The sequence below is a fragment of the Hibiscus syriacus genome, unplaced genomic scaffold (genome assembly GCF_006381635.1).
Source record: "Hibiscus syriacus cultivar Baekdansim isolate YM2019G1 unplaced genomic scaffold, ASM638163v2 tig00003041_pilon, whole genome shotgun sequence".
In the NCBI taxonomy this organism is placed as follows: domain Eukaryota; kingdom Viridiplantae; phylum Streptophyta; class Magnoliopsida; order Malvales; family Malvaceae; genus Hibiscus; species Hibiscus syriacus.
In genome coordinates this window covers 8765609-8772009 of record NW_024061960.1, presented here as the reverse complement: position 1 = coordinate 8772009, position 6401 = coordinate 8765609, and the positions used below count along the sequence as shown (strand labels likewise).

General features: G+C 32.8%; 1 pseudogene; it reads right to left on the bottom strand.

Moving 5' to 3' along the window:
- Window positions 1–3350: 3350 nt before the first annotated feature.
- On the bottom strand, window positions 3351–6401 carry LOC120171739 (annotated as a pseudogene).

Below are 6401 nucleotides of genomic sequence, written 5' to 3'. Positions count from 1 at the left end.
AGATCAAACTATTAGAAAATGAAAGACCATCGATAAACCACAAATTAGAACCGATCTATGTGAGAAAATTATTCATGATCGCAAATCGCATATTCAAACCAAATATGAGGGTTCAAAACAGGAAAAATCAACATGATAACTAATGAACGTCATCTTGATCGGTTGTAGTGATGTCAAATCCATCCTTGAGAAAAAAGATAAGCGAAAATAACGACCAAACGATAGGAAATATGCCATAAAAATAGAGTTATTAAAAATTAAAAAAATATTCGATATAATAAAATAAAGAAAACAATTAATATTGGCGATCAATGACCAGCACTAAGACTGGTGTCGCTGCCGATTACAAAGATAAGGAAAAGAAAAGATTAACGGTGAGAAAAGAAAAAGAGAGAAAACTAGGGTTAAAAACTATTCTAATCATGTGAATTTTTGGGAAGGTTACATTTTGATAATTTTTTGACATTTAATCTTTTAATCAATTAATTTATATTAAATATTATAAAAAATCATTAGGAGAACGATTTTTCTAATTTAATTTATTCTATTTAAACTATTGATGTATCTTAAAAATTTAGTATTGTATTTCATTGGATCAACCAATTATATATATATAATTTAATATTAATCATTATTCATATCGATCGACAAATATATGTATTAGAAGAGATAAAATCTAGTATTAGCAATATTAAGAGACATTTTTTATGTAGGATTATATTGTTTAACTTGGTTATTAATTAACATAAAGAAAGGGCTATAAAAAAACATGAGAACTTAAGTAGCAAAGCGCAAGCTAAGACCGACCATTTGGTGGTGTTAGAGATGAGAATGGAAGACGGAAAGATTCGATGATTCAGCTTTGAGGTAAATCCCATGTGGTAGGACCGAGCAATAAGGCCAACCATTACATCAATTTCTTTATAATTAACACTAAAAATATAAATTAATATTTTAAAAATATATGTATCACATTTATAAAAAGTGAAATAAATTCAAGTCACAAATCTCTTATAAATTCAAATATTTATTTTGAAACTCGACTCGTTTACTTAGAAACAGATTAAATCTCATTTTATTATTTAAGACTCGAATTTAATTAACTCAATTTTTTATTTTATACATATTATTTACATACAATGTAACTTTATCATATAAAAAATATAAACAAAACTTGAATGACTTTAAATTTTAAGAAAATTAAATGTTGATATTTCAAAATATATGCAATTGGTATGATGCATGTAACCATTGGGGACACCTTTCATAACTCATAAGATGGTAGGTTTTAGCAGAAAAGGACGGAAAATGGTGGCCTCCGTTGCTATATGTGGAGATGACCATTGCCGACTATTATTCTTTAATATCTAGTTGTACGCATGATCCACCGAAGACCAAGTCCATTACCGAAGCTATAGCCCCACTCTTTTAAGGGCGTGGAAAGCTTTTAAATTTTTTAAAAACAATAATTGATTTTTCAAGTTTTTATATTTTAGAATTTTATTAATTTGTTCCTTTTATCAATATTTACATTTAAATTTAATTTTTTTGAATTAATTGATTTCCTACGTCATATCACGATATTGTTAAATGATATTTTTAAAATTTTATTTTTTATATTTTTAGAAAAATTAAAATTATTTTATAATTATAATATTTAAAAAAAGTTTGTAAAACCACAATTGTAGATGGAAATACAATATAGAATTTTTTTTATTAAGACTTAATAGTCAAATTGATCAAAAGATTTAATTGATTTTATTTTATAAAATTTTATTATAATTAGATGATTCAATTAGAAAATACGTCACAGGTAAACGACCACATGATTAGTTTACCCTGGTAATCTCAAACCTATCGACCACTGCTCACCTTTTTCATTAACACTCTCCGTTGCCGGTCGCCGCCATCGATTCCAATATTTTCACATGATATCATAATCTGATTCAGGTCATCGCCGTCGTCGCTGCCATTTCATTCATCAACTGGTCTATTGCTGAATCTTTGATTTGATCGTCCGCGCAACTACTATTGTTTTACAAATATGACTCATCAATTAATAGGTTTTTTCATCATTTTTCTGATCCATTGTTTCGGTCATCTCAATCGCATTGTTTCGAATGCAATTTTTCAATCGACTTCAATCCTTGGTTTTCTAATCGTCCGGTTACCATGCCTCTATTTTTCGGTGAGTCATGGACGCTTCTTTTGTTACGATTCAGTTTCTCATTCTGTTTCAGTGTTGTTTCATTGCAGTTGATAGTCTTGAAGCCGCTTTCTCTGTCGCCTCATTTGACGGTCGTCAACTAAGCACCGTTTTCGCTATATTTTTTTCACCGATCAATCATCACTACTGCTGGGTTCTAAATCTGGTTAGTCGATCCAGTCGTTCATCCAAGCCATTGAAACTCCTGAAGTTGATTCGAGAACTATCATAAGACGAGTTTATGATAATTTTCAATCATGTCTATTGTGGAAATTCAGATCGTGGACATCACTGATATTGTTGGTTCAAGACATTGCCACTATGAAGATTTCGATGTTTACAAGGTCTTGATTTATGAGCTCTCAATTGAATCCATTCGTTACTGCAATTTGCATTTAAATGACCCGATAAGATATTGATCTCTTAAGTTTGACATGCGTTTTTACTGTACCGTTTGATTAGAGTATCTCTATGCGTAATATTCGATTTATTGAATAATCTAGTTGGCTAGAGGGAGTCTATAGAAACTTGGGCCATAAATCTCCATAAATGGAAATGGTGCTTCGGTTGTCTTCTGGTTAGCATCTGCTCTTGTTGGTGTTATTCATTCAATTTCATTATTCCCTAAATTGATGAAAGATGTGGATCTTGGTTACATGTTCTGCCTTGTTGAATATCAATTTACTGAATATTTTGAATCTGTCAACCAGTGATTAAACTGGAATTCTTAGCATAGCACCAATGTTCTACATTTCTTTGTTGGTTTTGTTTGATGGATGGGGTCAACCTTTGTTTGAACAATGCAGAAGTTCTTGCAGTTATCGTTAGTCGTCTATTACAACATTGTTAGTAGATTTTTTTTTGTGGTAGCTAAAGGATTGGCAATTGGAATTTTAAAACTTTCAATCATTATTCTATAGATAATTCTATAGATAGTAACATACACCTAAAAGCTACTAACCTACACCTAAAAGATAGTAACCTAACAGCCTAACTTCCGAAAAAAGTAAGAAAGAGAAAGAAACTGAGGTGAATGTAAGAAGTAAATCTCTACTCTATTCTGGTGATGAAGAAATTGAAGGAGAAGAGCGTCAGTTGAATGTTAGAAGTCATTATTCAATGGGAAAAAAAATCAGAAAATGTATTCCAGGAAATCGAATACGTTCAGTACAAATGTTTATACATAAAAAACCAATCAATGAAGTACATAAAGAAGTAATATTTTACACAAAACAAATCCTGTCATAGCAGAAAACAATACCCTCTCCACTGGACTTTAGCCCAACCTATAGCTGACTCGTTGTGCATTTTAACCTAAGTAAAAGAAGAGACTTGAGAGTAGAATCTACAATCTATAATACGTTCCTTCCATGGAGCTCACGTACATTAAATCCTCATTTCGCAAAATTTCTCGCCACTGAAAACACCCAACAAAAACAAGAAATTAGAAACACGACTGATATAAGTTGCAGTTAACCAACAGAGCATGAACGAAAGAGAAAAATCTCACCTTTGGAGGCTAATGGGACAACTACAACATGCATATCGGCGTTGTTGGGAGGAAGCTGTAATCGGAGAGGATAAAGGTTTCCGTTCAATGGACTGCGAGTACAAACCACAATATCTTCAAGTCCTGTCTCTTCCATCAATTTATGAGTCAGTTCAGCCACATCGCTTCCCTTAAAACTAACAGAGTAATCCTCCACCGCCTCATCATCTACCTCCCCATTGTCATCCGTTATATGGTATGGTAGTATATCGTCCTGCCTTCGGATTTCGGTGGTGAACCCACATAAGAATCACTCGACTGCAAATTTTAAAACAATAATAAGAAATCAAGAAGAGAATTAATATCCCACAATGCAAAAAGAAAGAAAAAAGTTTAAATCTTCAAACCTCTTGTCTTGAATAATGCCCGGATTTAGCCGAAAGTGCAGAAGGGGAAGTAGATTCGAAGCTCAACGAATCTGCGTGAGGAGGAGCCGAGGGCTGGCGACCGCTGCTCGGAGACTTGAGTTGAATCTCCACGATATCCACATCCCACAATACCCAATCTTGAGTGGCGGTCCGATGAGGAATATCGTGGGTGACCGAGTTCCTCCAAGGCGGTAACCCTCCATTGGCTCTCAAGAAGTTACCGTACCGTGTCCTGAGCTTAACCTTATTCCCTTCTCTAATGGGTTCCCACTCGACCGATGAGTCGAGCCTCCTAGGCAACGATTGAGTCACCTTTCGACCCGTCATCCCGAGTAAAAAGGGCTGGTTCGAGGCTGTGAGGTACTTGTTGTAAAGGCTTTTTAAGCGGATGATGTTTTCTAATCCGGGTACGAACTCGACGGTCCATCGGGCGTTCTTGGATGAGCCGTTCCGATCTTGACAAACGGCCTCTTCGTCTTCTTCGGCGACGAGATACTTTTCGTGATGACTGCGTAGACGCACCGCTTTGGCGTTGAGGAACAAATCCATCCCCCTCCGATATTTGTTAGAATTTGTCTGTTTAAAAATAAAAATGGAACAAGAAAAAGAAAAAAAAGGAAGTGAGCGATAAACAAAGACCAAACCTCTGTTTTATCCAACTTGATTTTGCTTCTATTTATTTCGTGTTTGTCTCAAAGTTGAAAATAGGGATATATAACGTAGCGGCCAGTCAGCGCCAGCCGGTGTTGAAAGCAAATTGCACACGCGGCAAGTACGTGGCAAAATTTTCTGACGCTGTTTGTGTTTACAAATTAACCTTTTCCGTGCAGGTTAAGTCACGTGTGAGCTTTGGATGCACTTACACACGTGAGGGATGTTATTTATACTTATTTATTATTACAGTTTAAACATGTCTAAATAGTAAAAAGTAAAAAATAATATGCTAAATTATAGTTATTCAATTGTAATTTTGATTTAGTAATTTAATTTTTTTTAAATTATCAGTTATATTTTAATTTTATTTAATAATATTAATATGTCGCCAAATGATAATATCATATCATTATTAAAAAACAAAAAATATAATATACATAATTTTATTAATTTTTAACAAATAATTAAAATAAAATAAAAATATAATATCAATAATGATTTTAAAAGAAAAAAAAAAGTAACTGGGAGACCGAAATAGAATCAAAGTGATATTTAAGATTAGATACTTAGTTTACCCCAAGTAATACACAGTGAAAGGTGTTTGAGTTGTGCCTTGGCGGTTTGTTTGGTAATTACAAAGTAGCAACCGGTTTAACTAAGGTGAGTGTGACTATATGTAAAATAAACGTAATACTTTATGTATAAGGTGAAGAAGACGTTGCCGCTAAGGAAAATCAATCCACAAAAGTGACTAATTCAATAGTTTATTTTATTATCATTGTGAAAAGGACAATTGAAATTAATTGTAATCTAAAAATTATTATTTAATTAAAATACAAGTGTTTGAATTATTTTCTTTCGTTTATGTGTTTAATATTTTTAAAAGTAAATAGTAATGTTTTTATAATTATTATTTAAGATGTCTAACTATTAATATTCGTTAAAAGAATTATTATATAATCAATACTTGACATGTAATCTAATTTTGAATTTTCTAAAATATTATGAAATCTTTAAATTACTAAAAATTTGAGTATTTTAAAATTTTTAAAATTTAAAGGTTTTTAAAAATTAATTCACGTGTGAAGCAACCACTAATCAATAAATATAGTTTATATATTTAATTTTCAATTAAGCTAAAAAAATTAACGTCTTTATCCTAAACCCTTTATATTATCATTCAAGCAATCCTTGATTTGTCATCCCTACTACCATTGATTTCACACCCAAAGGAAAAAAAATCATATGATCAATAATTGATTAGAACACTGAATTATTATAAACTAATTTCGTTCGACTTTGATTAGATTTAGATTAATAAGAGAACTTTCCAATCAACAAATTAATTAAGTAAAAAGGTTTTTCAAAGCACAGTACGCACCTCTGTCGGTGACAACATTGGTGATCCCGTCGAAATCATCGAAAACCTCGAAGACTTAAACGACGACACGACGGAGGTCGGCGACTGTGGCCCTGACCCCAATACATCATCGCTCAAAGCCTCTAAAACTTCTTCGGACACCGAAGAAAAGCTAGAAACCGACGATATATACTCCATTACCGACTCCGACTCGGGCACCTGAACCACCTCCCGGCGGCGTCCCTCCATTCGCGCGCAGAAATT